The sequence below is a fragment of the Mus musculus genome, chromosome 1 (genome assembly GCF_000001635.26).
Source record: "Mus musculus strain C57BL/6J chromosome 1, GRCm38.p6 C57BL/6J".
Classification (NCBI taxonomy): Eukaryota; Metazoa; Chordata; class Mammalia; order Rodentia; family Muridae; genus Mus; species Mus musculus.
In genome coordinates, this window is record NC_000067.6 from 129,643,292 (window position 1) to 129,667,042 (window position 23,751).

At 38.4% G+C, this 23,751-nt stretch overlaps 1 protein-coding gene across 4 annotated transcripts in view; it reads left to right on the forward strand.

Moving 5' to 3' along the window:
* Thsd7b (thrombospondin, type I, domain containing 7B) overlaps nt 1–23,751 on the forward strand; it is a 946,089-nt gene that overhangs the window by 370,102 nt on the left and 552,236 nt on the right. The window lies entirely within an intron of this gene.

A 23,751-nucleotide genomic window follows, 5' to 3' on the forward strand; every position in this document is an offset into this window, starting at 1 on the left:
AATGGGTATTTAAACACATCTGTCAACCCCAGAAAGTTTCTCTGACCCTTCCCATCTGATTCTGCTTCCCAGCACATTAAAGAAGCAAGTAGCTTAGTTTATCATATCCTATGGTTTTATACAAACAAAATCACACACTGTGTGCTATTTTGTGTTGTCTTTTATTCATTTCTCCAAGGTTGAGTAATTGAATAAACAGCAGTGATTTATCAGTTGGTTGCTTGCTGGATGTCAGGGTTAGGTTGGGCGCTTTTCTTTCTCTCCTTTTAAAACCATTATTTATAAAGTATAAAACCACTGTGGACATTCTATAGTGTGGATTTTTGTGGGTAAAAATGCTTTCATTCCTCTTGTGTGAATAACAGAATTAAATTGCTGAATAATTGTGTGGATATAGCTTATAAAAATCTCCATGTAGATTGGACTATTTTACACACTAGCCATCTGTATGGAAATATGCTATTCTGCTTGTTTTATAAACCTGCCAACACTGGGTGTTTGCAACCTTTTTGCTTTGTTCTCTTTTGGTGTATGCATATTGGCATCTCCTATAGGTTTTGTTTGTATCTTCCCATGAGTGATAGTGTTAAAGGTTTTTTACTGTACTTTGTATATATCCTTTTCTGTAATATTGAACCCCTATCTCATAGAGGTCACGCAACTTTAGAAATGGTGACATCCAGGAATTTGATAATCTCTATGGCATTAGTGACAAAATGCATGTGTGTGAAACCACTCTCTTCTGAAGGACATACAGGTGTGGGGTGGTTTCAGGTGGTCTTTGTAATTCTAAATTGATTGCTGTGGAGCACAGTTCAACATATTTGAGTATAAGGCTGTAGTTGAGCTTCCTTACCTGACAAATTCTGATATTTGTCTCCCGCTTCCCTTCCCATTACGTATACACTTTTATTCAGTAGAGTTGTGACTGTGCCATTACCTGTTCTATTCCCAACTATTTACTCTTGTGCTGTAATAAGCACGATTATGTGGGTTTTTTCATTTTCCCACTCTGTCATTCAACATTATGCCCTCCATCTGTTCCATCTTGCAAACGTATAGTGGTATTTCCCTTGAATTTCTTTTCACTTCCAGCTGGAACTCAGCTCCGCAGCAATCCGTTGAGTGCTAACTGCTGTGCTAATGTACAGCCTCTACCAAGTGGCTATGTTGATTGATGGCCAGCCGGGTATGTGCATGGAGTTATTTCCAAGTCAGGTTAACTAGAACACACTTAATCATTCTCATTCTCCCAGAAGAACATCTGAGAAACTCTTTTGATGATAAATTTCATGGCTGAAAAAACTAAGTAATGAGAGGATCTGCTGTTTTGGATCAAAGGGGTACACTTATGAGGTAGTTTTGATTTTAGGATGGAGCCAGTGTAGTGGAAGTGTGATTCACTAAGCCGTGCTGATTGAGGGCCATGAGCTCTGATGCTGCAATCGCAGCCAAGGCCTGCTCCTAATTAACACAGCTACATGGTGCCTGGATTAAACAAGTGAAAGACTCTCCTCTTGTCTATTGAATGCTAGGGACGGAATCCTTAACTTCCCACACCAGCCCCTTCAGGGGTTTTCCAGCCAGCCTACTGGGAGCTTAGATGGCTGAAGTGTTAGATATTCTTGCCACTGCCCTTTGATGGTGGTAGCGGTGGCACTGGCTACATTTTCACTGTGAGATGCTCTGAGAAACCATGTTGAGCAGAGGGCTCTCTCTGAGATCCCACCACTAGCAATTTATTCTTTTTTTTGTGGAGGAAAATTGTCTTGAAAGGCAAATGCCTTTACTAAAAGGGAACTATATTATGGCAAATATCTTATGACATTGTCTGTCAAGGATAATTTCTAGAAACTCAGTAAGACTATATTCTGCTTAATATTTTTGTAAATGGTTCTTAGAATTATAAAAGAAGGATATTATGCAATTTTGATCTAATTTAACATCACACACACACACACGGGGATGGCATGCACTCTAGCTGATTCTTCATAACTGTAGTTCTATGCATGTGCATTCAGTGAGAACAGAAAAGAACAGTGACATATTACATTACACATGCAGAATATTTGCTTCTCATTCCTAAAGAAGGCAGTATAGGAACTATTTACTTGGCATTCACACTGTACTTAGTGCCATGAGTCATCCAGAGTTGATTTAGGGTGTAATGGACCATGGCCTAGGATTTATATAAAAACATACCGCATTCTATGCAGAACTTGATCCTCCCTGGATTTTGATGTACGATGGATGTTTCTGGAACTAATCTCCTGAAAATATCAAGGGATACCTGTATATTTCTGTATGACTTTCCTTTGCCTTTTGATTTTTTATGATGGCCCCTAAGTCTATTCCTTAGCATAAAAATATCCTAATGCCCATTGTATAGATTGTAAATATTAATATTATCATTGCCATTTAGAAGAATATTTAAAATTAATTTTCTTGTTTAAAATTAATTCTCTTGTTACAGATAATTGATAAAATATTAAACCTGTCTCAAAAAACTGACAAAAATGTCTTTCTCTGATTTATTCAAATGTAAATAGCTTTCGATGATTCCTTGGAATACAATTGTTTGAACATTTCAAATTTTGGTTGGTATTACCAAAACTTATATCAGAAATGTTGTACTATTTAAGTTTTAAGAACTAAGTAAGCATGCTTGTTTTCTTAACTTCCTTGCCTATACTATACAGTCTCATACAAACATCGTCAACTTGCTAAGAGAGCCTTACTATTTATAATGTGTATCAGAGGTCATTAATGACAATTTAGGCATGCTATTGAGCACCCACTATATGCATAAACTTTTTTAAACACTCAAAATACAATAGAAAAGTGGTAGTTTTATGGCTTTACCTCTTCTCTTGTTTACATTCTGATAATAGAAGAGAGAAGAGAGATAGAGGGAAATAAACACTAAAGGCTCATGGGTGTTACAAGGAAAAATAAAGCAGGCTCAGAGAAGAGATAGCAATAAGGAAATGAGAGGGGTTGTACAGTACTTTCAGTGAGAAGGTCGGAAATATTTTTCTTCAGTGATGACCTTTGTGCAGAGAGCTTTGTTAAAAAGATGGACAGTGCCCCTCTCTGGGAAGAGTATTCCAAGCATGAATTCCAAGAATGAAACCCAAAGGCAGACAAGAAAGGACATGTAGACAAACAATTAATATTAAATCCAATCAGACAAAATAGAGATCAATAGATTAGAAGTTACCCAGGGCCAGTGGTGTTAGGATGCCATTATGATGAGAGACACAGGAAACCAGGTGGTGTGACATTTCTGGTCTTGGTTGTAGTGCTAGTTATATAAATCTGTACAGGAACTAAAATTCCTAGAAGTACACACATAATCAAATGCACACACCTGTATACACAGGCACATATATGTCCACACATGCACACATGCATATGTACACCCTCATATTCATACACATAAATGTAGGCAGACACACAATCACATATTAACATATTACTCTGTATGCATACACACAGACACACACACACAGATATACACACAGATGCATGCCTATGGAATACATGCACATGCACACACAGGCACAAAGACACATACATATATCCACATGTGCATGTACACACACACATGCATGCATACATGCTCACACAAAGGAACACATGCATATGCACATGCATGCATAGACATACACAGGAGATCACATGGTGGGACATAGTTTTATGCATGATTATAGTCTTAGTAAATTTTCACAGGAGCTAAAATTCCTAGAAACATGTGCTCTGTTAAGAATGTCATTGAAATTTTGGTGAGAATTGTACTGAATCTGTGGATTGCTTTTGGTTATTTTTACAATATTTATTCTGCCACCCCATGAACATGAGAGGTATTTTCCATTTTCTAGTGTCTTTTCCAATTTCTTTCTTCAGTGCTTTATAGTTTTCATTATAGAAGGTTTTTTCCTTCCCTGGTTAGCTTTATTTCTAGATATTTTGAGGCTATTTTGAATCAGATTGCTTCCTTGATTTCTTTCTCAGCATGCTCATTATTTTTGCAAGTGGATTTTGTGTCTTTGTACTTTGCTGAAAGTAAAAAACTAAGAGTTTTTTGGGTAGAATCCTTAGACTCTATAGGGGTCTTCATATCATATCTACTAAAAATAAGGATAATTTGACTTCTGTCTTTCCTATTTGTATGTTCTGGTTTTTTACTCTTGATTTATTTCTCTGCCTAAAAATTACAGCATTAAATTTAAGAGAGAGTTTGACACTGTTGTCTACTCTCTGACTTTAGAGGAAAGGCTTTCAGCCTTTCCTGATTCAACTCTCCAAAGACTTACAAACTGTAGATACTGGAGAGATACCTCACTGGATAAGAGCAGATCCTGTTCTGCTGATAATCTGAGCTCTACCACCAGCACCTATGTCAGACAGTTCACAACCTCCTGTATCTCTTGCTCCAGGGGCTTTAACTCCATTGTGATGCTATGATACATTCAGTTTGACACAGCATGCATATATGCACAACCCCTGCCTCCCCACCACACACACACTTAAAAATAAAGTGTTATAAAGAGGGAAAAAAGGCTGACAAAATATTTATTGTCCCTAGCAATTAGTGAAGTGAAAACTCAAAATAACTTTCAGATTTTATCTTACCCTAATCAAAATTGCAAATATCAACCAAGCAATTCATGGCAAATGGGGAAAGTGATGTGGGGAAAAAGGAAGCCTCATTCACTGGTGATAGGATTGCAAACTGGTACACAGCCACTCTGTAGTGTGAAGAATTCTCAAAAAGCTAAAAGGATTCTCAAAAAGATCATCGGCACAGCTCTACAACTAACTCCTTGACATAAGAATAAAAGACTCAACATTCTACTTTGTAGGTACTGCATCAACCTTAGTCATTGCTGCTCTCTATTTATAATAGCTAGTTAGTAGAAACAACCTTAATGTCCTTCATACAATAAATGGATAATGAAAGTGTGGTTTATAAACTAAGGTAAATCAGGATAAAATCATGAACTTTGTAGGCACATGGCTAGAATGAATAAAGGTCACATTGAGTGAGGTAAACTAGACCCAGAAAGACAAATACAGCATATTCTTCTTCATGAAGTTTTTATCTCCAAATCTGCAGGTTTAAGTCATATCCTGGAGCAACTTTATAAACCAGGAAAGTTAAAAAATATATCATTGCCAGGTTGATAGATAGCATTGGAGAGGGGAACAGCAGGGTACACATCATCTGAGAGTTGAAATGAGAAAATGAGATGCTCTAATTAGAGAGGAGGAAGGGAATAAATATAGGAGGAGGAAGGGGGGGGGTAAAAAGGAGCAAGGGCTTTGAAAAAGTCATATTGAATCATATTATTAACTGTCTATCAAAAAGACCTATATTACACATAAATTGGTATGGAAATTCATGTGTATATAGTTTAAAAATTTTCCACCTGAGTTCACAATACTTCTTCCATGAGCCAAAAATTTTCTAACAAACCCTCCCAAACCAGGCATTGCAATCTGTCTTTTGACTTGTTGGTCATAGACTATTACCATTGCCTTTGGTTGCCTCCAAGAGCTGGAAGGTAAAGTACTATTGTTAAAGATACCATGCACAACAAACACAGAACCCAAAGGCCCCAGAGCTGAAGTGGACCAGAAAACCTCCTCCCTGAGGACCTGTTTTCATGGTATTAGAAGGCACCATACATGCTTCCAAAGAAGGCAACCAACATTCCTGCCCAGCTATGATGTCTATGAACCAGAATGATCAGTGTGGCATGTTGAACCTAAGAGTATAATAGAGGTACACACACTTTAATGGTAACAAACAACAGCTCTCTAATTGGACTCAAGGCCCATTTAAGAAGATGGAAGTCATGCCTGGTACAACAAACCTAGCCAACTTGCCAGAACTAGTGCAGCCATGAATCTTGAAAGAGAAGAGAAAACCACCACTCTACTCCACCAGCATAAGGCCTACCTACATTCTAAATTTTCTTTATACCCACAGGTAATTGTAGTCCTCAGCTCCTATCAAGGAAGCTTCTCTTTGGAACAGATGAAGGGAGACCACTCCAGAAAGCCACAAATATTCAAAAGACTTACTTGTAGAGCGTAGTCCCAAGTAATAAATCTATAAACCAAATTCTGTTTATAAGGCTCACGGATTCTAAGAGCCAGAGAAATAGAGTTTGCTTTGACTTCAGGTCTCCTAGGAATGTCAGAAACTACACCCATACAGTCATACCAACATGAGCTAAACAAAGCCAATAGCAATCTACATGCTAATATGGATGGGAGAAGCCCTTACTACATCCTTACACAATAAATTACAGACAACAAGGAATGCTGAGAATGGGAGAAAATATTTTCCTCAACAAAGAGCACAGCAGTTGGTTATCCAATAACAAATGGTCAGCCCTGAAAACTTATATATACAAATAACATTATAGAGATTACGGAGGAGGTTATTTTTATGTACTAGGTATGTGTATGTGTGTATCTGTGTGTCTGTGTGTCTATGTGTAAAAACAATCAATATAAAGAAAAGGGCTGGGAGTTTAAAGGAAAGCAAGATGGGATGTTACATATTTGAGAGAGTTTGAAAAGGAGAAAGGAAAGGGAAGGGGAAAGTGATGTAATTGTTTCATAATCTTATAAAATAACATAACATAAATGATTAAAAAGAAAAAAAGCTAGGTACGTGATTTGAGTGTGTTTAATCCTAACATGTCTACAGGATGTTAAGAGCCAGAGTTCATGAGTTGACAATTTTAGGCATATGCACAGGAAAAAAAAAGACAACAGAAAGACCCATGTCAATCAAAATGAAAAATATCTGATATGTCACCTACTCTCTATCTATCATCTATCTACCTATCATCTATCTATCTATCTATCTATCTATCTATCTATCTACTTATCTATCTATTATCTATCTATCTATCTATCTATCTATCTATCTATCTATCCATCTATCCATCATCTATCATCTCTATCTCTCTCTCACACATGCATGCACATACATGTGTATAAATTATCTTTCAGAAACAAAAAGAGAGGTATAGTAGGAGACTAGCTTTATAGTTTTGCACAGGTATTTTCAGATGTCTCAGCCCCTCTCCATGCTGCTGATGTCCCTGTCTGTGAGCAAAACCAACTTTAGGTACAATTGCTGCTACTCCTGAGAGTGCTTAACCACACCCCTGTTCTGTAATGGACCTCAGTTTTCATGTGCAAACCTAAATTCTTCCAGTCAGATTGTAAACCCACCAGGAAGTAGAACCATATAGTCTTCACTCTGGGACTTTTTGCAGTCCACAGGAAAAGGCTGCTCTAGCAGATGTCTGCTATAGATTCATCAGCTGCATCAGGATGAGCAGAGAGCAAGGTGGCACAGCACCAACATAGAGAGCAGTGGTGGTGGAGGGCTTAACATTTTTCTTCCAGTTTTAATGCTGCTGGCATGTCATGTGACAGTGGCCTGTGGTAAAGAGATGTTTTCTCCCTCCAATATAGTTTACATTATGAAGAATGGATTTCTTTTGAAAGGCCACTGCTTATTTCTCAGAGATTGCAAGGGTTAATTGTTGAATGCAGGCACATTCACACTGTCTATGTATAGGTTTCCACTTCAGCATTATTAACAAATATGTGCTACATTCTGACCTTAATGCTCCTATTAACCTCACTCTAGTGACACTACACATTATTATTAATATCTTGCTTTTAATATTGTCACTGATTAGTAGTTCTTTCATCTACTGGGCTCTCAGTGGTGGGCAATCTTTCTCTTGGCCAGTCACCTTTATTTTTCCCTGTAATTCTCCTTTCTATTTCTGGGGATTTTTTTTTCATAATTTTCAGGTTTTTCCTACTTTTAAGTTAACTTGTAGGAACATAAAACCATGAACATGACTTTGAATTTCAGATGACGGTTTCAATCTGACCAGACCCCAGGATCTATATTTGAGTGAAGACCATGAACGAGCCTTAGTTGACTTAGAAAAAGCCTCTCTTTGGGTACAAGTATTAGAAATAGACATCTTAATGTATCTAAACTGAGGCATTGGCTTGGCAAGAAGATGATAAGCTAGATCTAGACCCGTCCAGCAGGTCCAGTTATTCGTGGATTTTGAGGGGACTCCTCCTGAAACCAAATGGGGGGTGAGAGAGAAACGGAGACCAAGCACAGAAACGACACGGAGCCAAATCTGAATCTTGTCAAGGTCTCATTATGTTCAGCAAAACTTACAGTTTTTATACAAAAAGATCAAAGGGGAAATAACCCTTATGCAGAAGAGCAGGGGAGGGGCAGTGGTAATTTTCCTTGGTGACTACAAGAAGAGGTATGATATCTAAAAGTACATCTTGTGGTTATGACATCTGCTGTTTGCGTCAGTCAGGTCTGGAGTCATCTTGCGGTAATTCTGAAACAGTCCGTTGGTGACCTTCATCTGGACTTAGTCACCTTGGGGAGGAGGTCCAACTTTATGTCTTAAGACTTGGTAGTTCACTTGGATTATTATAAAGAATTTAGTTTTGGCTCCCAACAAGATCTCATCTCATATTTGTTCCTTGATAATGAAACATTGTAGATTTAAATTGTATTATCATATGTGTAGCAGTGTAGGTTGAAATTTTCAGTCATCTTCATGATTATTCCTCCCTGCTTCTATTTGCTCTTTACTTCTTCCCTCCCTCCCTCCCTCCCTCCTCCTCTTCCTCCCTCCCTCCCTCTCTTCCTCCCTCCCTCCCTCCCTCCCTCCCTCCCTCCCTCCCTCCCTCCCTCCCTCCCTCCTTCCCTCTCTCACTTCCTCCTTTCCTTCCCTTCATTCTTTCATTCTCTGACAGGATCTCATGAGTCTCACACTGACCTTGGACTCCTTACATATCTGGTAATGACTTTAAAGTCTGATCCCCTTGTGTCATGTGGGCATCACTGTGCCCAATTTATACCATGCTGGTCATGGAATGCAGGACTGTATGATAGCAAGCATTCTAACAGATGATCTACATAACCAGCCCAGCTTTTTTTTTTTTTTAACTCTTTCAATTGTGTATCAAATCTTTGCTGGTAAATGCTACCTTTTAAAACTCATTTTCTGCATTAGAATTGGAAATATTTAATCAAGTTATACTGATAACTTGTAAATGCTCACTGTGTACTTGTAAGAATTAGGCTGGTTTGAAGTTTACAGGCTAAACAGGGCACAGCAAATATCTGTTCTTACGTATGGGACAACAAGACTCTAACTCAACTTGTATGCTATTCTTGTTTAATGTCTTCATGGTACATATATATTTCCATCATGGAAAACGATTATTTAAAACTCATTTTCAAAAGTCTCATTTTTTTTCTTAGTCATAAGCACTTGCTGATCTGAGAACCTTGTAATATGGAGCCTCTGGTAAGAGTGGTGTTAACAGTAGAGTTTTTGAAACTTAATTGGAAGAAAATGAAAGTGTCTTGGGGGAAAATGCCACTATCTGGAAGATAAAATATGTTCCAAATGGACATGAAGTGTGTAAGGGCTTGGGAAATGGCAGGGTTGTAATTTTAGTTTTTAACGTGTTTTATGAAAGGCAGAGTGAATGAATGTGCTGGCCTTTGGATGGAATTCTAGGTTGATTAAACCATTGTTGATGAGTCAGAGGACATTCCTAGGAATTGTTTTTGTTCTGTTTTTGCTTTTCTTTGTAGAGATGAGATGCTGTATAAGACACCACAGCACTCTCTCCATTGTAGACTTCTGGAGGGAATACACCTAGGAAAAAAACTAGGTATTCCAAGGAGGAAAGACTTTTTTTAAAACTTGCTTGTTCTTCTTATTTATTTGCTTTCTTGTGTGTGTGTATTTGCACACATGTGGGGACGTGTGGCATGTACACATGTATAGATTAGAAGGCAAGATTGGGTGTTGCTACTGAGATACCTTTCATTTTCTTCTTTTTCTTTCTTCCTTTGTTTTTGTTTTTTTTGTTGTTGTTGTTGTTGTTTTTGAGACAATCTCTTACTAGATGAGAACTTCACCATGAAGGCTAGGTAAGCTAGACAGTGAACTGCAGGGACCCACGTATGTCCGTCTCTCATTTAAACCTCATCGCTGTTGTAAGCATATATGTAGGTTCTGAGGATCAATGTCAGGTCTCAGCCTCCCAAGGCAGTTGCCTTACTGAGTTTTCTTAACAGTCCTACTGTTACTCTTTATACATTAAGAATTGTGAGGCCAGGCAAGGGTCAGTCTACAAACGCACTACAAAGTAAGTCTCAGTCTCTTACAGTGTAACAATTGATATCAAGTCTTAATTTTATGTATTTCAGATATAAAATAAGAGAGTAACTCTGGATGGTAGTATGCAACACAGCTAATGGTGGCTCTTGTCTACTGGCTGGCGGGGCATGGTTCTAGCTGTGCTTTTAGAGAATAGAAACACATGAGATTGTAGGGCCAGCCACATTTTGGATTCTCTTAGGTTCATTGGGGGTAAGTTGTCCTTGGCTCTCAGATGAGGTGGCTCATTCTTGACTGTGTCTTTTATAGGGAGCTCCAGAAAGGGTCCTGACTTCTACTTCCTTCTCTATGGTAACATCTTGAGATGTCACATGTCTGACTTTCATCTGAAAGGCCACAACTACTCTAGTACTTCTGGTTCTCCTTATTACAAGATTAGTCATGGTAAATGGGTCTTCTCATTGCGCTGCATTGCTTTGAACATCTCTAGCTTATTTATTTACTATTTACTTATGATAACTCCAACTTAAAAGTATAAATTAAAATAAACTCAAACAAGTCAACGGCCTTTCTCTATACAAAGAATAAACAGGCTGAGAAAGAAATTAGGGAAACAACACCCTTCTCAATAGTCACAAATCATATAAAATATCTTGGCGTGACTCTAACTAAGGAAGTGAAAGATCTGTATGATAAAAACTTCAAGTCTCTAAAGAAAGAAATTAAAGAAGATCTCAGAAGATGGAAAGATCTCCCATGCTCATGGATTGGCAGGATCAATATTGTAAAAATGGCTATCTTGCCAAAAGCAATCTACAGATTCAATGCAATCCCCATCAAAATTCCAACTCAATTCTTCAATGAATTAGAAAGAGCAATTTGCAAATTCATCTGGAATAACAAAAAACCTAGGATAGCAAAAACTCTTCTCAAGGATAAAAGAACCTGTGGTGGAATCACCATGCCTGACCTAAAGCTTTACTACAGAGCAATTGTGATAAAAACTGCATGGTACTGGTATAGAGACAGACAAGTAGACCAATGGAATAGAATTGAAGACCCAGAAATGAACCCACACACCTATGGTCACTTGATCTTCGGCAAGGGAGCTAAAACCATCCAGTGGAAGAAAGACAGCATTTTCAACAATTGGTGCTGGCTCAACTGGTTGTTATCATGTAGAAGAATGCAAATTGATCCATACTTATCTCCTTGTACTAAGGTCAAATCTAAGTGGATCAAGGAACTTCACATAAAACCAGAGACACTGAAACTTATAGAGGAGAAAGTGGGGAAAAGCCTTGAAGATATGGGCACAGGGGAAAAATTCCTGAACAGAACAGCAATGGCTTGTGCTGTAAGATCGAGAATTGACAAATGGGACCTAATGAAACTCCAAAGTTTCTGCAAGGCAAAAGACACCGTCAATAAGACAAAAAGACCACCAACAGATTGGGAAAGGATCTTTACCTATCCTAAATCAGATAGGGGACTAATATCCAACATATATAAAGAACTCAAGAAGGTGGACTTCAGAAAATCAAATCACCCCATTAAAAAATGGGGCTCAGAACTGAACAAAGAATTCTCACCTGAGGAATACCGAATGGCAGAGAAGCACCTGAAAAAATGTTCAACATCCTTAATCATCAGGGAAATGCAAATCAAAACAACCCTGAGATTCCACCTCACACCAGTCAGAATGGCTAAGATCAAAAATTCAGGTGACAGCAGATGCTGGCGAGGATGTGGAGAAAGAGGAACACTCCTCCATTGTTGGTGGGATTGCAGGCTTGTACAACCACTCTGGAAATCAGTCTGGCGGTTCCTCAGAAAATTGGACATAGTACTACCAGAGGATCCAGCAATGCCTCTCCTGGGCATATATCCAGAAGATGCCCCAACTGGTAAGAAGGACACATGCTCCACTATGTTCATAGCAGCCTTATTTATAATAGCCAGAAGCTGGAAAGAACCCAGATGCCCCTCAACAGAGGAATGGATACAGAAAATGTGGTACATCTACACAATGGAGTACTACTCAGCTATTAAAAAGAATGAATTTATGAAATTCCTAGCCAAATGGATGGACCTGGAGGGCATCATTCTGAGTGAGGTAACACATTCACAAAGGAACTCACACAATATGTACTCACTGATAAGTGGATATTAGCCCAAAACCTAGGATACCCAAGATATAAGATACAATTTGCTAAACACATGAAACTCAAGAAAAATGAAGACTGAAGTGTAGACACTATGCCCCTCCTTAGAAGTGGGAACAAGACACCCATGGAAGGTTTGGAGACAAAGTTTGGAGCTGAGATGAAAGGATGGACCATGTAGAGACTGCCATATCTAGGGATCCACCCCATAATCAGTATCCAAACGCTGATACCATTGCATACACTAGCAAGATTTTATCGAAAGGACCCAGATGTAGCTGTCTCTTGAGAGACTATGCCGGGGCCTAGCAAACACAGAAGTGGATGCTCACAGTCAGCTAATGGATGGATCACAGGGCTCCCAATGGAGGAGCTAGAGAAAGTAACCAAGGAGCTAAAGGGATCTGCAACCCTATCGGAGGAACAACATTATGAACTAACCAGTACCCCGGAGCTCTTGACTCTAGCTGCATATGTATCAAGAGATGGCCTAGTTGGCCATCACTGGAAAGAGAGGCCCATTGGACATGCAAACTTTATATGCCCCAGTACAGGGGAACGCCAGGGCCAAAAAGGGGGAGTGGGTGGGTAGGGGAGCGGGGGTGGGTGGGTATGGGGGACTTTTTGTATAGCATTGGAAATGTAAATGAGCTAAATACCTAATAAAAAATGGAAAAAAAAGTATAAATTATTTTAGAAAGTGATTACAACTTTATATTTTTTTCATTTCGTCTAAAAAGTTGTACTTTAGGAATTTTAATCCACACATCTTTATGCACATAAACACAAACACTTTAAAGTTTGATGTTAATTTATATTAAGAATTTCTAATTATATCTATGCTGCTTTTAATAAAAAATCATCTAGGTTTATTTTAGATGAAATACTTATTATTGTTTCTCTATTTTTTATGTTTTCTCTGTAAAATTAAGGTTTCAAAAATGACATGTATTTTAGGACATGTAGTCATTGTATGACTGTTTTTCTCAGGCTACTTAGGTAAATGTAAAAAAATTAAAGACTATGCAATTTCCAAGAAGCCTTTTATAACACTACTGATATATAAGCAGGTATTTTTAAAATTCATGAAATTCTACAGCATACTATTCACTGTCCTTATTTTCTAAATTCCTAAGTATTTTGCTCAAAATATCTTAATGAGTGCTCTCTCTTAACTGGAGTGAAAGCATTGGTATAAAGATTTTTACTCAAGCTCACACAGAAAATGGAGTGATGCAAATGATCACTTCAGCCTGCAGGCAGGAGACATGGGAGGAATCTAAGCTATACTGATCTTGTACCAGAAGCCTCACAGAGTGGCCAAGAGGGAAAGAAGAGAAAAAGCTGGAGCTACACTGTTCGGCTTCTTGTCATGTCTCCATCATGTACACATTGTAGAGTCTCAGATGGAACTCTTACAATTAAGTTTTCTATTAGAAACTAGAGGTTTTAGCATAGGCGTTAACTCACAGGATTGGTTGATGTGTTCTCCAGGATTCTTCATGTGGATTGCATAGCATACAAACTGATTGGTAGGTTTCAATCCATATGGTCTTTGAGGTGTGGGCATTATACCCAAGAAGAGACAATAATGAAACATGATCTTTTTATTTTCTTCTTAAAATAAAATATACATTACACAATCCAGATACCCTAAGAATAGTTGAATTGTTGAAAGCAAGGAGGGAGGAGAGGACAATTAAGGAAAAGATGCTCACAAGGACTCCTTAGAGAGGAAATAATCAAAGGTCACAGATTGAGTGGGCCAAGTTGGTTATTCTATGGAGATTTGTTGGTAAGAGCTTTGATTCACACAGATAGCAACAGTCTCCCTGTTTGTTGGGTCTTTAGTGAGAATAATTTGTTAATTGTATTCTTAAAGTTATTGTCTGTACATTATCCAGAGGGTTCATTTTTTTTTATCCTGCTAATCACAGATTTTTCAAGATTTACTAACCCTTATTGTTCTCCTTGATACCTTGGTCCCAGTTCTGTCTTAACGCTGAGTCAATTGGATTCCATTGGAGATAAGCTACTAGATTACACTTTGGGCCTGACAGTAACAGATTCTAAGAGTGAGATGTGTAATAAATCAGTGGGAAGAAGTTTTAAAATGCAAGGGTTTGCATTCATAATGCATAGACAAATTACAAATGGTTTTGGTTAAAAAAAATAAGTCATGTATTTCTCTGTTCAAAAGAATGAACTATTCTGCATTTTAAAGTTGTTATGCATGGCCTCATTCCTGTCCCTTTTAGGACTCTTAGAGCCCTCCTTTGAAGGTGAAGTAACTTGTTCAGTGTAAAGTGATTTGCAAATTTTAAGTAGCATGCACCAACAAGGACATAGAGCCAGCAAGGCCTTCATTTTCCTTCCTGTTAAAATCAGGAGGCTCTGTGATTTATGTTAGAGATACATAGTTCTTTCTAGAGAGTCTATAGTAATCATGGCACACACGTCCTGTTCTCCCTTTGAAGGGGTTGTCAGCACTGTAGTTTGAGGCTGGTTTCTCACAGGACTGTGGCATTTCAAAGGCTCATTCTTGTTATTCTTAGTAAGCCATGGTCTGAGTCAGCAGAAATGAGGGGCTGCCTTGCCTGATACTCCCACACTTCCTTCCAGGCATTCTGTGACAAGTTCTAAAACCATCGACCAATTTGCTCCCTGTTGTCAGTGGCACCCATCCCCTTCCATTTCCTCCTCCAGCATCCTCATCTCAACAGTGGCTCTGTATTCTTGCTTCCTTCCAGTTCACGTTCATTGGCTTTAGGGACATGTGATTGTCTTTGCCCTTTATCAGCTGATGAGGAGAAATATTTTGTAAGAATGGTAAGATTTGCACTTAGTGAAAGGGGTGTTTTGGTCCTACCTCTTCCTAACTTCAAGGTATTTCATTGTTCTTGAGAGGGACAGATGGAAAGGTGTGCAGTAGACAGTGTGTGTATAGATCTTTAGGAAGTAACTAACATTAACATGTAAAATTCAAATAATCACAAACCATTTCATTTACTATCTCTGTAGCCTTTAAAACTAATCACAGGGACCTTTTGTAATCACCACATAGTGAAATTGCCACATAGTTCCTCCTCTCCCTGTAACAATACTTCCTGATATTTCACCTTTACAGCTGACAGTTTTTATCAATTGAATTTTTCTTTGACTATTTCATCCATGCTATTGTGCATTTATATTCTCAGTATCTCTTTTCTCAATCCACCCTTGTCATACCCTCTTCTCATTAATACTTCCTTGATCATGTTCATGCCCTGTTACTTTTTAAACCCATTGAGTTTAACCAGGGCCTTTTGTGTGACCATAGGCTTGGATATCCATTACAACACTGAACTTACTACTGTGTATACAACTGAGAATAAAGACCACCTCTTGGCAGAATCTTCTAGTAGCCAATATTTCAGCACAGAGGAATAAGCTTCCATCCATAACTAGTTATATACTGGGGCAGCCATATATAGGTCCAGTCTAGGTGACCACAGTTGCCTTGAGTTCAAGATAATGATGGCTGCTGTTGATATTTGCAGTTACTCCTCTGTAAGTTTTATCTTGACATTTTTTAAAAATAGCTTCAGTGTTTTCTTTTCCTCCTAATTATTACTATAATGGCAGATATTTTCCCATTCCCCATTTTTGTTACAAAGACAAAGACATAGCAAAACCCAATGTTAAAATACAGATTTAAGATGATTGGAGCTGAGCTCCTCACATCACACAGGTGATGGTGTGATGTTTCAGCTATGACATCTCAGTGGTCCTGATTACTCACATTCATCTCACCTGCATTTGATGATCAAAGGTGGGCCTGAGGGGTGGTGGAGAGATACCTCAGCAGTTAGGAGCATTTATTATTTTTGGAGAAAATCTGGGTTCGATTCCAACACCCACATGAGAGCTCACAGTCACCTATATCTTCTGTCTTCTGGGTCACAGGGTATATGCATGCAGATAAAACATCCATCCACATAAAATAAAGTATTTAAAAATATTGTGAAATCTGTCTGAGTTTATTGTATTTCTCAGTTTAAAATGGGAAGTGATAGAAAACATTAAAATGAAAAATTTTTCAAAGGTGGGCTTGGGTTCAAGCTTGATGTTCCATGCTTGATGCCAAGCACGGGTGCTTGTTAGCCAGGATTATTAGCATCAATAACTTAAATAGGTGATTAGGGAAGACGCACTCTCATTTGACTCCTGTCATTGTTTCCATAGACAATGAGCTATTTCTTACAAAGTGCTGAAGAGAAGGGAGACTCTTGTACTGAACCCTCTTACAAGCAGTGCTTTGCCGAGACCATTTCTGCCTTTGACCTCCCTACTAACTCTGTTCTTTCATCTGTCCTCCTGACCTTCCTAAATTTCCTCTTTGTCGGGACATGTTCTCATCCCTCTAAATGTCTTCCGGGCCTTCTCACTCAGCCATAATGGTTTTAATTTTATAAAGAGTAAAAAATGTTATCCTTGGGTCATTTCTTCTCCTTAATTCTTCCTCAGTTCCCTCTTTAGCTCTTAGCCAAACATCCACAAAGCAAACAGAAAAAAAATATCTCAAAATGGGCTCAGAAGTGAGACTGTAAAATAATAAACACAGTATGCCATGCTCCTATACTTCTTTAAGCACATAATTATTGGCTGTTGATTGCTCTATAAAACTGTATTCAGACTTCATTTTTGTTCTGAATATTGCTATTTCATTTTTTTTTAGTCTATAGTGTAGTTACTCTTCAGCAACAGCAAATGTATCCACGGACGGGCATTTTCTAATTGATTAGATTAAATGAATTAAATTTGGAAACTTTTGGACATGTGTCCAAATTTCACATAATTACTTCTAATTGCGGAAATTATTTTTCAGATATCAAATCTGCTGTATATACACACACCCTCCTGCCAAATCATATTGCACAGTACTTTGCCAAGAGAGTCACAATATGGCTAAAATTAAGCTTCATTAGGTGTAACAGGATGAGATGCAATTTAATTTTTAAAGCTGACTGTAAGTACTAGAAGAAAGATTTGCTTTTCTTCTGTCTACCAACTTAAAAACTGATATATTATTTTGCAAATCCCAGTGGCAAAGGGTAACTGAAATAATTCATGCAGTTTCTCAGTCAAAGAACTTCATGCTTGAAACTGTGCTATTATTTATCTTTACCCTTCATCCATTTGACTCCCTTGGTCTGTAAAAGAGGCCATTTTATTTTAGCAGAAGGTGGATTGAGTTTCTGCCAAGTCAGTGTATTCCCTAAATGGATATGTCAGAGGCAATATTGTTTCTCAAAAATCATTTAGGAAGCAGCATTTTTACATAAGTAGGCTCTTTCATTAGTTTTGAATTAAATTTGGGCAATTGCTGTTTCTGTTATGGCTGCTTCTTGGAAAGCCCAAGCAACAAGGGAGTCCTACGTCCTTGAGTCAAAATTTCCTGTGGGGCTTATGATGCCTATGTCAGGCCTGGAAGATTGGGATGGATACGACTTGTCTGAATACCTTCTTTGTGGAGGTTGATGATATTTACAAAATTGAATACTTTGCATAAAATCAGTTGAAGATAGAGGGTTTAAATTGTTTTAAGATGATGTGGATAGAAGGTAAGTTGATGTAGGTTTCAGAGTGTCCCAAGAATTGTATCTGATTTTCATTTTTTAGCCTTGAAAATGATGGGGGAAAATATAATCATTAATTCCACAGATGCCTCTCATTGTCCTGAAGATGATGTGCATTTAATTGTGCCATGGCAGAATTACATTGTCTGCTTTGTGAGTTTTGAAAGAATGTCTTAATTTTTTCATCTAATAATAGATATATTAAAAAAGAAGTATCTATTAGGTGCTATGATAATATTTTTCTTTTAGGCAAATGAATAAAGGGGGCTATAGACTAGAGGGGGCCTTGGAGATATTAATTATAATTAGCAAATTAATATTTTTCTGTTTCATTTTAAATGTTCTATTTGCAGGGTTAAAGAAATAAAGCCAATTAGATCTTGCAAAGTATCCATCATTTGGGATAGAAATGGGTTCTCTCACAAATATTTGCATCATACTGTTTTGTTAATTCAAATTAGTTGGGATTCTAGCAGGATTTAATTTTAAAGGATAAATTGTAGAAATGTTCATCATCCCATATTGTAATTAGTAATATAATTATTGGTGTGGTAGTTACATGGCTAACCACAACACGAAGTTTTTCCTTACCTACAGTTCATTTTCTTTAAAACTCTATGCTCATCTGAAATTACCTTTTCCCTAAAGAAGATAATGAACTTTATTCCTTTCTAGAATTCAGAACAGTGCACATTTTGTAACACTGAGTGTATCACCTACCAGCACATTTTGTCCCTTGTTAATTAGCAGTCTGTGCATTGAGTCATTCATTATTTAAGAAAACTTTGCAATCATTAGTAGCAGACTTCAACATTTCTTTTAGGCTAGGTCAATTTAATCATTTCTCACTGCAAATGAAAAATTCCAGGTTAGGTATCAGAATATTCAAAATATTAATTACTACCAAATATGAGCAATCACTTAAAATACAGTAATGTATTCCTCAGCATTGGGAAAGACTCTGCTACATAGAGATCAGACTTTATCCTAGTTAAAAGTTTGGGGGTATTTTAATACTTGAGGATCATTAGAAGTCTCTGAGAGAACCCGAAATTGTTGTGTTCAGAGGCCACACAGCCTATGAGGCCTGATTAATGTTGTCTTCAGTCCAGCATGTGGTCAGTGTCAGGGGGGCAGAAAGCTTCCAGGAGAAAAATGCAGTAATAAAGGTGTTCGCTGACCAGGGAGTCACTGTGTTTGAGATGACAGAGTTAGTTAACAGCCATTTCAAAGGTAGTGACCAGGAAAGCAACAATTCCTACTTCAAGCCCTCTAGGTGGAGTTTGAGTCAGGGTAAATGAAGGCTTAATAACGTGGGAGCTGTAGATACCCCAACTCCAGCAGGATCCAACTCCATCCCACTTACTCCCTAAGATACTGGAATTAGAATATTCTTATGCATGAGTAATGGTTAAATAGTAACTAGTCTTCTGAGATTAGCAAATTTGTGGTTCTGTATCTCTACAGTGGGCCAGATATGAACCCAGGTTAGAATTCTGAAGCAGTGGGATAAAGAAAAGTTTAGGTCTAATTTAAAGGGTTAAATTGAGTCTGGCACATTCGTAGGTTCCTTGGATCTGTTCTATCTCTGTCTACCTCTCATACACTTTGACTTATACAAAGGCTATCCTGTCTTGATTGATGCCTTCATTTTATAGAAAGAAAAATGAAATCACAGATAGGGGGTGAGTTTTCCTCCTGGCCTGAGGCTCAGGCTTTTCTCTCCTCTGGATTTGAGAATGCAATTGTACAAAGTACCTATGTCTTTGGAGTTTAGTTTTTTTAGTCAAATTGATTAATTAAACTCAGTTATCCCTAGAGCTAACATCCAGGGATATCAGTCGATAAGTGTAGAAGTATCCCATGTTTGCCCTTCTCTAGTGTTCTGAAGCTGCTAAGAGCTTTGTGACATACTCATGATTTATATCTGGAGCAAATGTGTCCTGGGATGGGGCTTAGGGTCATGAAAGACCCAGGTTGACCCGGCCACATCGATTCAGTGCCTAAGTGAAGCATCTTAGACATTTCACCAGGGCTGGAAGAATTTATTGATATAGATTAAGACTAACTGTCCATCAAAGCAGCAGGTGCTGAAGAAAAATGACTGCTTTGACAAATGGTTTTACCCCATCCTTGGGTCTCTAATATGTCACTTTGGATTCCCCAAGGAAATTACTTCCTGATCTTTTTCCATGCAATAGTGACCCTCTCTACTTTGAAATCTTCTGTTACGTGCATTGTCTAACAGTCTACTAATTGACAGTTAAGTATTTATAAAAGAGGACTTCAGTACACGTAACCCCTTAACCACTCTCAACTTCTCTTCAAAATTAAAGAGATATATTTTAACTGTGGTTGTGGTGTCCTGACAGATTCAGTTTCAGGGCATGTTCCCCTGTCTCTTTGTAACGGGAGTTCTATCTAAAAGCCTTTCCTGCCAGTCATTCTGGGAGCTGCACATGAAGTTTACTGAGATTTTACCATGTGCCTGGTGGATACTTGCTGGTGGGTGGAGAAGTGTCAGCTCCTGTGCCAGTGTCAGATGCAGAGATATGGTAGCATACCATTGATTCGCCTTAGAGATGAGCTGTTTGGGGACTGCTTTAGCACTGGCATCTTATACTTCATCTGGCTGGGGTTGGAAGGAGGGAAACATGACAATTGAAAGACAGCAAAACCATTGGCATCTTGTGGTGCCATGGATGCATTTGCAGTTTCAATCAAACCCAGTGTGATATGGTTCTATGAGTAGAGGGTCTTGGTATGTTTCACTCATCATTGTCACTCCTCCATCAATAACATGGTGTTTACACAAGCTGTGTGATTGGTCACCATGCACTGATTATCAACTTTTCTGAGTCCAATAAGACAGAACTCACTCATGTACAACATGTTTCATGAAGCAGATTTGTTACTTACTGGCTAGTTGCAAGGAAAAAATAAAATCTAGCCTATCCTGATCCAGTCTCCCAAGGTATATAAAGAACATGACTGTGTGCTTAGCTCAGAATGGCCCACCTAAATGTGGCCACCCTGGGTTTCATATATTAGGGTATATGGCATGGTACTGAAGGATACCTTGCTGTCAGGTCACTGTCAGACAGTCCAAGCTTTTTGGCCAGTTCTTCTCTTCTATCCTGATATGGAATGTCTAACATATTCTGTAGCTATTCTCCAGAATGATAGGCAAGCAGTGGGGGAGAACAGAAACAATTTATGGCTATTCAGCCAGTGTCCCTTCCACAATGGGCACTAGGAAATGTCAAGTAAAAACATCACCTGGTGGAGTGGTTCACACCACAGACTCAGAAGCCAAACTGCCTGCTTCCAGACCTTATCTCTACCATTCCTTAGCTGAGCTTATGTGCAGATGAGCTAAAAATTTTTAGAATTATTTTTATTATGTCTATTTTTCTACGTAAATATATCTGCATGGGAGTACAATGCCCAGGCAGTCAGAAGATGTTGGAGTCCCTGGAGTTAGAGATATGCACCACCCATATAGGTTCTGGGAATAGAATTTTGCACTGTAATTGATGAACTATCCCTCCAAACTGTGAGCTAACATTTCTATACTGTAGTACTTTTATTTTAAAAACTAGAGATACATAAAGAACACATAGGTCAAAGTCAACGAGAAGCTACCCAGACTAAATATGTTAGTGTGTGTTTGGTGTTGTAACCTACAGTTGGCATGTATTATGCATGTTTAGTAAATGATTGAACTAATCAGCTGCCATACCTACTTCCTTATGTTCTGCAAGAGTTCCTTTCTAGGTGGGAATAAGTGCCAACACACACGAGACGGGAGACAAACACATGTCCACAATAAAACACCTAGCTTGGTTGATATTTGTGGGATGCTCAGATGTCTCTCATTCCATTGCCTGGTAATCTGTGGCTGACATAATCTTGTTAGTAGATTGAACACAGACACAACCCTAGAGTGGCTGGTTTAAATGGTGACTTGGTAGTTTAGAAAGACTAACCAAAGAGTACACATGGAGGGACACATGGCATATATATAGCAGTAGATGGAACTGTCTGGCACCAATAGGAGAAGAGGTCCTTGGTCCTTGAAGGCTCGATACCCTAGTGTAGGGGAATGCCAGGGAGGAGAGGTGGGAGTGGGTGGGTGGGAGGGAAGCACCCTCACAGAAGCAGGGAGAGGAGGGATGGGATAGGAGTGTTCCAGGGAGGAAACTGGGAAAGGGGATTACATTTGAAATGTAAATAACATAAAATATCCAATAAAAAAAGAGAAAGACTCAGTTATCTTATTTACTCTGTGAATGTGTGTCTTGTGTGGGTTGCCATATTCTGAATCCAGCCATATCATTGGTACATCTCTAGTTTGGTTTCCCATCCCACTGACAACTTTAGTGTGAACTTTGTTTAATCACTTCCTCTCATCAATATCCCTGGGCAGCCCCACTAATTCCCCCAGTATCTGCTATCTCCTCCTCTTCCTGCCTCCACTCCATGACAGATGTGTTTTCACATTCACATTGGCAATATAACTTTGCCCTTGACTTTCATTTTAAGTCAGATTAAATTGATTTGATGAACTTTAAAATAAATTTAAATAGTTCAAATATTTAATCAATATGCAAATAAAATATTGGTGTTGTTTTCTCAATCTCTTCAGGTCACTTTCAGGAGTGATTCAGACTAGGTCTTTGTTCACAGTAACTTCAACCAGACACACACAGCCTGTATCATTTTCATGATGGCGTTTATTTTCTCTTTTGCTGTTGGTCTGCTTCTTATTCAAGGTTCATCTGCCCAGGGTGGTGATGGGTCACAACCTTCACTATAATTGATTCTTCCACATCCAGAGAAAGCAAGGAAACAAAGAAGGTGGCTGGACTCACCACGCAGTCCCCTCCTAGCTCTTCCCACTTTTGAGGCCTTTTCCACCTGCTCAACTGGATAGAAATGACACACAGGAAATATTTACAGAATAGAACAAGCCAGTCAGTAGATAAAACTTCCAGACCTGTAGCTACTGCTCACAAAGTTTGGAATGCTTCAAAACTTTCTCGGTGTGATTTAACTTTGTGTAAGAAATGTAAATGGTTTTATATTTAGATGTTCTTTTTGATGTACATGTAAAGAATTAGTACACATTAATTGATCACCCCCATAAGAAGACATTTTTCTCTTCCTACATACCACCTCATTGCTTTAATATCTTATTATATGTCATGTGGTTCACATGGTTTACAGTTGTGTAGGCTGATGACAACTTTGCTTCCCTGGTGGTATGCACGGGATCCTCCAGCACAATGAAAGCTAGCCAGTAGGATGGTGCTTCCAGGTTGATACCACCCTGACCTGTCTATATCCTCTGATTCAAGTATGTGGTGCCTCCATTAACAGGGTCTTGCCACCAAGTTCTAGAGGTTAAACAAGAGCAATGACAATAGTCTTTAATATTTGGAGTGTTGTACTGAACCCTTTTTTATCTATGAATATGTATATTTTTCAGCCACTTCTATTGTAGTAGGTCCCCATATGGCATTTTCAAAGGTTTTTAATGTAAGCTTTCTCTTCTGAAACTCCCTGTTCTACCCTTCTTACCCCTCCTACCCCATTCATTTATCCCTTCATGATCCATTATCCATCCCCCTTCACCTATCTTAGAGTCTATATTCTATTCCCCTTTCCCTGAAATCCCCCTCTAGCCACTTTCCTATTGATGTACAAATGGATCAATTCTACAATTTATCTATGGTAAATCTTGCT